Genomic DNA, 11,485 nt, shown 5'->3' on the forward strand with positions numbered 1-11,485 from the left:
AAATAAAGAAAACTACCACTAAAAATGACAAAACCACACAATAAAATTACTAAAATTTTGACTAAAATGAAAATGGAAAATATAAAAACTAATTGAAAATAGTAATAAAAACTATAGCTGATACTAAAATAACACTGATGGAAAGCATTTTTTCCCACTTTTAAAAATTCATAAACCCGTTTCTTCATAAGCCCTCAATTATAAGGTTACGTGCATCTTATTATTTGCATATAAAACCTGTGACCCTCCAGTTGAGCACCATTGTGAAAGAAAGAAAGGACTTGACTTATACTCCTAAGCAGATCACATATCATAGCTTTACTTGGAAATGGGAAATGCACACATCCACACAAATTTATCATATATAAGACGAAATACATTGTTGGAATGTCTAATATTCCAGCTGTCTGAACATTCACCCTTAGCTACAGTAGGAGGTACCCAAGAATATGTCACGCAAGCCTCTGCACAGACACACACTGTCTGGAATGTGTTTCTGACGGGTGTGAATTTGATGTCTGTCCAACCCCCTACACTCCAGCCTACTTTACCTATGCACCCCACGTTCTGTCTTTCTGTCTGTCTTTGTACAGATAGATTTACTGAAAGTTAAATCCAAACATGCAGCACATGTTGGCCCAAAGCTGGTACTGAAATAAACACTTTACAGCACAGAAATGTAAAATAAGTTCTTCCATTATTGTTTTCTCACATTAAGGATGTAAAAAAATAATAGACAAATAGGCCGATAGAAAACTAGATGAATTTTCATGTGTGTGTGTGTGTGTGTGTGTGTGTTTGTATACAAGTATACACACATATATTCAGGAAGTAAGTAAAAATAATATATATATATACACACACACTTTATATAACTTACTTTCATGTCTGGAATATATATGTCTGTAGATCATTCTTCTAGAGAAACTCATGGAAAGTAATTGTCTCGAAAGCAGGTAGAGGTTAAAGAGGACATTAGAGAGGCAGGTTATTTTGACCCAGACATTTGAATGTTCTTCCATAATAGACAAATAGGCCGATAGAAAACTAGATGAATTTTCATGTGTGTGTGTGTGTGTGTGTGTGTGTGTGTGTGTTTGTATACAAGTATACACACATATATTCAGGAAGTAAGTAAAAATAATATATATATATACACACACACTTTATATAACTTACTTTCATGTCTGGAATATATATGTCTGTAGATCATTCTTCTAGAGAAACTCATGGAAAGTAATTGTCTCGAAAGCAGGTAGAGGTTAAAGAGGACATTAGAGAGGCAGGTTATTTTGACCCAGACATTTGAATGTTCTTCCTCCGACCAGAGGAAGTTGTCTGGATGGCCAAAACGCCAATCACTCAACATCCCGCCTCCCCACTGACAGGAGTTTCCTGTGGTGAATGACAGTGCTGGACTGCAATAAAGAACTCGATTCAGTTTAACCATACAGATAATTTGAAAGACACTACTTAAGTTAAAATGTAGAATAAGTGAAGAAGTGGACATACCTCTGGCATTTCTTCAACATGGTAATTGTTTTAATTGCATGTGTGAAAATAGTTAAAGATCATTTGAGCTTTAATACAACCAATTATACAGGATTTCTTAATGTTTTGATAGAAGATCTCTACTGAATTGAACACACCTGAGATATCCTTTTTAAGATGACATCAAACTATATAACATATTTCCCTCATGAATCACCAACAGGCAAGTTTATTCGAACTTGTTAATGTTTATAGAATGACTGTAGAATGTATTACCGTTTGTTTCATCATCATATGCTTTTTAATTCATGGGAAAAAACAGAGCTGTTTTAAAGTGCCCGGGTTAAAGGTTAGATCGGTCAGAGAGAGAAAACTCAGTATCGGATATGTGAAAGTCAGGAAGAAACCTATAGAAAGGTACACACACACACACACACACACAAAACCCCCACCGCGGTTACCTTTAAGCCCTCTCCATGACCATCAATATGAAAGAGAAAAGGAAGGAAGTTTTTAAAGGAAAAGCAGTGGGAGGGGGGACCGCAGCTCATTTTAAACCACAGTCCTGGGCTGGCCTGACTTAATGAATATGTCGTTGTACTCTAATGGATTGAGTTAAAGGGGTCTGTGTGGTTTCCTCCCCCTTTCTCTGTCACCTCTCCAACAGATCCCATTCATTCTAGCCTTGTGTAATCTAATCACAGCTAACTGGATTTATCTGCTGTCCTTTCACATTCAAACTCACATTACACACATGTGGCCCCCTGTTACAGAGACAGATGAATGAGCTTCTTCGGAATGAGAGTCAATCGAAGGCAGATCAGCATCTTGGATCTGAGGATGAAGGGTCGTTCCACATGGAGCTAATCCATCAACTACATTCGGATGCTCTCTGTAAAATCCTTAACCATGTTTGACTGATCCATTATACTTGCATTTGTGGCATAGAGAATGAACACACAGGGAAGAAAGAGGCACTTAGATTCACTGATTCATGGACTGATCAACCTTGGGTTCCAATTAGAACCAAATGGTGTTTTAGATTCTGATGTCATAGGGGAGTGTTTTTTTTAAAGTTCCACAAAATCTTTTTATTGTAGTTCTTATGCTACTTATTTGCAGTTCATTAGAAAAACATATGAAGAGTTCAGATTCAAAATATTCAAAAGCCTTTTTATCAGGCTCCTATATTTAAGTTCAGTTATTTCACTTTAATAGCATAGCAAAAGGACCTATACATTGCCATTAAAGTAAAATGACTGAACCTAAGCATATAGGAGCCTGATAAAAATGCAAATTTTAGATGAAAATTTCAGACGGCACTTAGAGGTTTTTTCATCTGAGGTCTTCATATGTGTGCTATCAAGAATCCAGAAACGAATATGCCAATTTGAAGAACCAGAATGAAGCATTAAGTTCTAAAAAACCCTATAGCAATATGGTTTTTTTTATGTGTTTGAAAGAAACCTCTTATGCTCACCAAGGCTGCATTTATTTGACCAAAATACAGCAAAAAACAGTTATATTGTGACATATTACTACAATTTAAAATAACAATTTTCTATTTTATTATTTCTTAAAATGTAATTTATTCCTGTGATGGCAAGGTTGAATTTTCAGCAGACATTACTCCAGTCTTCAGTGTCACATGATCCATCAGGAATAATTATATGTTGATTTGGTACCCAAGTAACATTTCTTATTATTATCAATGATGAGAACAGTTGAACAGAAAGTTCAAAAGAAAAGAAAAGACGTAGTTATAAAAAGAAAAGAAGTTAAAAAAGTTTTCCATGGTAGTGTATTACATTTTATATATTAAATAAATATAAATATAATATAAAATATATTTATATTTATATATTATAACACAATTGTAACCTAAAATCTTGATATTTAATAAAAAAAATATCCAGACATTGCACTGACATTTGCTCTTTTCCAAACTCTCAGATATGAGCAATTTATTTATTTTTTATCTTTTTTAGTAAACCTCCAGCTACAGTTTAGACTACAGCTGCCATATCTATTCTAATGGCTGACCTAAGTTTCACTGTGCTGAGTGAATGTTATTCTGAAAGGAACACTCCACTCCCTGTCTGTCAATGCATGAGGTTCCCGGTACTCTCCTTAGCTACCAAACCTTTAGCAGTGCAGACAGGTCAGGTTCCCAAAAAACCCTGCTGACTCAGTCGCCCTATTCAGACAGAAGCTCAAAAGCTATTTGAAAACCAACAAAACAATTACTGCAAGACATACATTTAAAAGAGAAACGCTCAACAGGGGGTCACACACACGCACCCATTCAACACATTCCTCTTGCTTTCACACTTTCTCTCTTTTTGGTTAAAGGATTAATTTGCTGCTAAATGAAAATTCTGTCATCATTTACTCACCCTCACAATGTTCCAAACCGGCATTATTTATTATGTATTGTGGAACAACAAGACAATTGTCTGTTGTCAGTAGTGTCTCGATGTATTGAGAAGTCAATCTCAAACCAATCAGCTGAATTTGTGTGGCCAACTTGAACCTCTTGCGAAACACTTTCATCATTACACAAAATTCCATATTGCGTGGATTCCCATTCGAATGATTGGATTTCACAAATGAAAATTTGCTGAATAACATGACCAGTGAATAACAGCTTCAATTTTGTTCTATTTGTCACACAAAGCTATTCTGTGATTTCAGACTTGGAATATAGATCATGAGTCATATGGACCACTTCTATGATACCTTTATGGTGTTTTTTTTTTTTTTGTCATATTAGAGCTTGGCAACTCCATTCACTTTCATTATATTTCAAAGACTGGCCATATTCTTAAAAAAAAAATCACCTTCTGTGTTCAATGTAAGACAAAGATTTATGGGTTTGAGCAAGTAAATGATTTTTGCGTGAACTATTCCTTTGAAGAAGAAAGAATAATGGACTATAATTGAAGGATAGAGAGAGTGAGGACATGCAAGAGTTGAGAGAGCATTACACAACTTCTTTTCCCTGGTTAAATGGCATACAGTCTGAGAGTGTGGCAGGCCGGCTTTTATTCTCTGTGTCAGTGTCACTCAGTATGATTTATGGCAGTTATTCAGACTTAGGGAACCCCCAGACTGAGAAATATGACTACAGCTGGCTAATTACTTTAGCATTGATGTACCAAGTGCCTGGTGCATTGACAGGGCAAAGTACGGGAAGGAGGGGGGTCTCTCAATACACCATCAATCCTCATAGTCAGGCTGTCAATCAAACTCCGTTGGGGGGCAGATGGAGGGCGGGCTTTTTTCAGCTGGGGGTCGACTGGAGGTCCCAGTCCCAGAATGGCCTGATTCGAAATGATTGACATCTTAGAGAAGGGATAAAGGGTGCATTGGTGACCTTGTGTGAGTGTGTGTGTGTGTATGTGTGTGTATGTGTATGTGTTTTTTAGGTCTCAATACACATATATACACCTGTCAATCTTGCAAGCAAACAATGACCAGCAGGAACATTTTTCCATTTTTTTTTGGCTCTCACACTCGTGCACACAACTGCAGGCGATCGAAAGCGCTCTCTACTCCACCCATTCACAGCCTTCAATGATTAAGTGTAAATGAACACGCTGTGTTTCTATGTGTGTACATGCACCTGTGAGAGTATCACTAGCATTGCCAAAGGTGTCAAGCTCTATAGACGTATATAGTGCCCTATTCAACTGCAGGCCACTCAGGTGAGAAACTATACCTATCACCTGAACTGCTTCATAGCAAACAAGACTTGATGTGTATCTCCTCTCGCCTAAAAACCACAGTTCTCACGAACTGTCCGCGAGAGGCCCACTATCAGTTAGACAGGTGTGCCAGGGTGTGCCAGCATTTAATGCCCGGCTGTCTTGATGCTTAAGCCTCCGGCTAAGACTATATAGTTTTCATCAAGTGTTAGTGGGGTTAAGGTCATAGCAATGCATGCATTTTTATAGAAGTTGTACAGTATGATTACACTCACCATGCTAGTTTTAAATGAGCACAACAGACGGAAAACTGGAGCATTGTGTTTAGTGTACTGAGTCATACAAGCTTATTTGTAGCAATGTTTTTGAAGAAGAGCTGAGCAATGATTTGATGGATATTAACCCTGTAAAGCCTACTGTATCATATTTGATACACACATTTCTAAAGCCTTTAAATTGTCAACATGATTAAAATGTTGAAAAAAGTAGCTTGACTATGTAAAAAGCACTGCAGCTCTATTATAACTGTGCATGTAATCATATTTATTTAATGGTTGATACATGCAATTCTCAGTATGATCTTAAACCTAAGAACGTTAAAGTGAAACTTGAGAGTTGAAAAGGATTTATTGAAATTGTGTGTACAACACAATTCATTGTCATGGGAAGTGTCATCTCATATTCATTCATGGGAAGTCGTGGACTAATGGTTAGAGAGTCGGACTCATAACCCCAAAGGTTGTGGGTTCGAGTCTCATACCGGCAGGGATTGTAGGTGGGGGGAGTGAATGTACAGCGCGAATGTACAGCGCTCTCTCTCGGGGAGCAGTTGGGGGTTTCCACCTTCAATACCACCGAACCCCCAACTGCTCCCCGGGCGCCGCAGCAAAAATGGCTGCCCACTGCTCCGGGTGTGTGTTCACGGTGTGTGTGTGTTCACTGCTGTGTGTGTGTGCACTTAGGATGGGTTAAATGCAGAGCACTAATTCTGAGTATGGGTCACCATACTTGGCCACATGTCACTTCACTTCATTCTGGTGTCAAATGTGTCTTATCAGAGATGAAACTCCTGTTGGTCCTGGAGCAGCAGGGGGTTCATTATACTCACAGATAAACTGCTACATGCTCATTAGGCTAAACAAACTGAAGCGAATTTAACCCCCCTGACTTAATCTGTGATGAGTGTGAAAGTATGTGTTTGTGTGTTAGAATTGGATTAGAAATTGAGCTTGTGTAAAGAAAGGCGTTAGACAGAATTTAAGTGACACCACTTCTGTTTGCTGTAAGACTGATGGAGGGAGAGAGATAAAGAGAGGAACCTGAACAGGAGAGGAACGGCCTGGTCATGTCAAGAGCAAAGTGACCATCAGTTAGACATGGATATAGTTGTTCCAAAATCATCAGGCCATTATACTTTTTAGGGAAAAAAACATCAAATCAATCTAATAGATCGGACGTTGTAAAAAAATGTAAGTATAAAAATGTTAAGTTAAATATATATACACTGCAGTTCAAAAGTAGCAAGGAGGCATTCAATTGAAAAGTGATAGTAAAGGCATGTATAATGTTATAATGTCTGCTGAATATAATGTGTAATGTTATAATGGCTGCTGAAAGTTCAGCTTTGCCATCACAGGAACAAATTTTAAAATATATTAAAATAGAAAACTCTAATATTATTTCATAGTTTTACTGTAATTTTGATTCAGTAAATGCTGCTTTGGTGATAATAAGAGACTTCTTTCAAAAACAGCTTCTGAATCGTAGTATATATTTGTTTCCAATTCCAACAATTTAATGTTATGGAGCACACCAAAAAGCTATAATCATTCTTTTTTTTTTAATCAATCTTTTTTTTTAGCTATATTTTTTTTATACATTCTAATTGTAAATATGCCATCACTTTTAGTACTGTGAAAATTTGTGCTTTGTGAAATGGATGCTTGCAACGTTTTCTGATTTCTTGCCATTTCTATCAATCTCTAACATACACGTACACTGGAAAACAATCATTAAATGTGTTACATCAGCAGAATAACCTCATCAACCTTACCTCATCATTCATTTCTCTGTCCTCACCCCAATAACCCTTGCTCCTTGACCCCGGTTCTTTGACGGTATCCTAAAGTCATCAAAACTGAGGTTCCTTACATCAGCAGAGCTTGAGTAAAACCCACCAGAGCAACAAATATAACATGCTCACCCTGTTACCGCCCAGCAAACACTAACAAAGACACCCAACACAGATTGCATCACTATTTTCTGCTTAGATTTTACAGACAATCTAGAGATACATACATAATACATTTTAAAACAATTGAGATTTTCCCTGGCATAGAACAAATTGTGTAACTATTTGGCATCTGTTGGATCATTGGTATTAACGCATGGCTGAGCATATGTTGCTTAAATAAACTGTGATAACAAAGATCTAGTGAGACAGAATCAAGCCGTGGATTAACAACACCTTTGATGATTATATTAGATATGCTGTATACACAAACAGTTGTGTAACTATTTGGCATCTGTTGGATCATTGGTATTAACGCATGGCTGAGCATATGTTGCTTAAATAAACTGTGATAACAAAGATCTAGTGAGACAGAATCAAGCCGTGGATTAACAACACCTTTGATGATTATATTAGATATGCTGTATACACAAACAGTCTACCCACACGCACACGTATTAAGCTCCTGACAGTGCTGTCATTTGGCACGGTACCAGTGTTTCCACAGCTTTGTTGTCGACTGAATTTCAAAAACTAACCTTTCTAACCTCTGCTCTCACTCTGACACTATTGCCTTTAATTACACTAATTACAAGCAATTACACGACACTACTCATGCCTGCCTCAAGGCCTGTTTCCTTCTCCCGCTGCACTGTGCGATTCTGAGGATCTCTATGGAACAACAGAAGATAATTGTGTATTCTGGTGAGAGCTCACTATTTAAACAGTGCACTTGTCACGGACTGTTTGAATAAGTTTGAATAAAAAACACAATTGCGGAACTGCTGTCACAGGGAGGGTTGTTTGAGCTGTACGGATCTGGATTTCAAAAGGGTGGAGGATGAAGTCTGACAGGATCATTTCCACAAACCAATTATCTATTGCAGATGATGTGGTCTGACAACTGCTGAACTGTTTAGGGACATTTTCTAGACTGTAATTATTATCGATGACAACGCCAGCCAAATTAGCTGGAAAAGTGTGTTGTTTTATTCAGTGGTTTTTCTGTGTAATCTACAGCGTCCTTCACCAGAGTTAAAGTTAAGCATGCTTATCTTGTCTTAACGTGGCAGGAGATGAGTGAGCTGATAATCATTCAACATTCTCACACACACGTGTTCACGGTGTGTGTGTGTTCACTGCTGTGTGTGTGTGCACTTAGGATGGGTTAAATGCAGAGCACTAATTCTGAGTATGGGTCACCAAACTTGGCCACATGTCACTTCACTTCATTCTGGTGTCAAATGTGTCTTATCAGAGATGAAACTCCTGTTGGTCCTGGAGCAGCAGGGGGTTCATTATACTCACAGATAAACTGCTACATGCTCATTAGGCTAAACAAACTGAAGCGAATTTAACCCCCCTGACTTAATCTGTGATGAGTGTGAAAGTATGTGTTTGTGTGTTAGAATTGGATTAGAAATTGAGCTTGTGTAAAGAAAGGCGTTAGACAGAATTTAAGTGACACCACTTCTGTTTGCTGTAAGACTGATGGAGGGAGAGAGATAAAGAGAGGAACCTGAACAGGAGAGGAACGGCCTGGTCATGTCAAGAGCAAAGTGACCATCAGTTAGACATGGATATAGTTGTTCCAAAATCATCAGGCCATTATACTTTTTAGGGAAAAAAACATCAAATCAATCTAATAGATCGGACGTTGTAAAAAAATGTAAGTATAAAAATGTTAAGTTAAATATATATACACTGCAGTTCAAAAGTAGCAAGGAGGCATTCAATTGAAAAGTGATAATAAAGGCATGTATAATGTTATAATGTCTGCTGAATATAATGTGTAATGTTATAATGGCTGCTGAAAGTTCAGCTTTGCCATCACAGGAACAAATTTTAAAATATATTAAAATAGAAAACTCTAATATTATTTCATAGTTTTACTGTAATTTTGATTCAGTAAATGCTGCTTTGGTGATAATAAGAGACTTCTTTCAAAAACAGCTTCTGAATCGTAGTATATATTTGTTTCCAATTCCAACAATTTAATGTTATGGAGCACACCAAAAAGCTATAATCATTCTTTTTTTTTTTAATCAATCTTTTTTTTTAGCTATATTTTTTTTATACATTCTAATTGTAAATATGCCATCACTTTTAGTACTGTGAAAATTTGTGCTTTGTGAAATGGATGCTTGCAACGTTTTCTGATTTCTTGCCATTTCTATCAATCTCTAACATACACGTACACTGGAAAACAATCATTAAATGTGTTACATCAGCAGAATAACCTCATCAATCTTTCCTTATCATTAATTTCTCTGTCCTCACCCCAATAACCCTTGCTCCTTGACCCCGGTTCTTTGACGGTATCCTAAAGTCATCAAAACTGAGGTTCCTTACATCAGCAGAGCTTGAGTAAAACCCACCAGAGCAACAAATATAACATGCTCACCCTGTTACCGCCCAGCAAACACTAACAAAGACACCCAACACAGATTGCATCACTATTTTCTGCTTAGATTTTACAGACAATCTAGAGATACATACATAATACATTTTAAAACAATTGAGATTTTCCCTGGCATAGAACAAATTGTGTAACTATTTGGCATCTGTTGGATCATTGGTATTAACGCATGGCTGAGCATATGTTGCTTAAATAAACTGTGATAACAAAGATCTAGTGAGACAGAATCAAGCCGTGGATTAACAACACCTTTGATGATTATATTAGATATGCTGTATACACAAACAGTCTACCCACACGCACACGTATTAAGCTCCTGACAGTGCTGTCATTTGGCACGGTACCAGTGTTTCCACAGCTTTGTTGTCGACTGAATTTCAAAAACTAACCTTTCTAACCTCTGCTCTCACTCTGACACTACTGCCTTTAATTACACTAATTACAAGCAATTACACGACACTACTCATGCCTGCCTCAAGGCCTGTTTCCTTCTCCCGCTGCACTGTGCGATTCTGAGGATCTCTATGGAACAACAGAAGATAATTGTGTATTCTGGTGAGAGCTCACTATTTAAACAGTGCACTTGTCACGGACTGTTTGAATAAGTTTGAATAAAAAACACAATTGCGGAACTGCTGTCACAGGGAGGGTTGTTTGAGCTGTACGGATCTGGATTTCAAAAGGGTGGAGGATGAAGTCTGACAGGATCATTTCCACAAACCAATTATCTATTGCAGATGATGTGGTCTGACAACTGCTGAACTGTTTAGGGAAATTTTCTAGACTGTAATTATTATCGATGACAACGCCAGCCAAATTAGCTGGAAAAGTGTGTTGTTTTATTCAGTGGTTTTTCTGTGTAATCTACAGCGTCCTTCACCAGAGTTAAAGTTAAGCATGCTTATCTTGTCTTAACGTGGCAGGAGATGAGTGAGCTGATAATCATTCAACATTCTCACACACACCGGCTCAGCTTTTTTGAGAGGTTTCTCACCCACAGCTGGTAGTTAAGAGGCTTGTCTCAGTTGTGGTAAATATTTACTGAGGGTTAATTGGTTGGTCATTGTGGAAGGTGTAATTGTGGGATTGATTTTCATTCAGATCTGTGTGATTGTCTAAGTGTGCACAAAGGAGCTCCACAGGAATAGCTGATGTCTTGACTTCTGCATAGATAAAATCTGCTGATACGGTCAACCCAGATTCAGTACTCCCTCATTTAATGCAATTAAACATTTGCAAAATTAACCTAATTGGTCAACTGCACTTTTTTAGGACAAGAGGTTGTGGTCTAGGATGGAGAGAAGAGAATTAAGATAACTAATCAATCAATAAGGGCTGAAAGGGTTAAATTTAAGAGTCGTATGAGCGTAAACATGAATTCATTTAATTCACATTAATTCACAGTTATATAAAAAAAAGTTATGTCAGCAGTTATAATTCTAAGCAAATATGTTTGTTAATGCAACAAAAAATAAATATACTTTTATATATAAATATAATTGTATTTATTTTTTATTAATAAATAAATCATATTTATTAATAAATAAAAAATAATATATATTTTTTGTGTTTAAAACACGTTATGTTGCCAATAATAATCCATTTATATTATAATCATACATTTCAATATAATTATAA

Source organism: Sinocyclocheilus grahami, unplaced genomic scaffold (genome assembly GCF_001515645.1).
Source record: "Sinocyclocheilus grahami isolate Dianchi unplaced genomic scaffold, SAMN03320097.WGS_v1.1 scaffold18.1, whole genome shotgun sequence".
NCBI classification, from domain to species: Eukaryota; Metazoa; Chordata; class Actinopteri; order Cypriniformes; family Cyprinidae; genus Sinocyclocheilus; species Sinocyclocheilus grahami.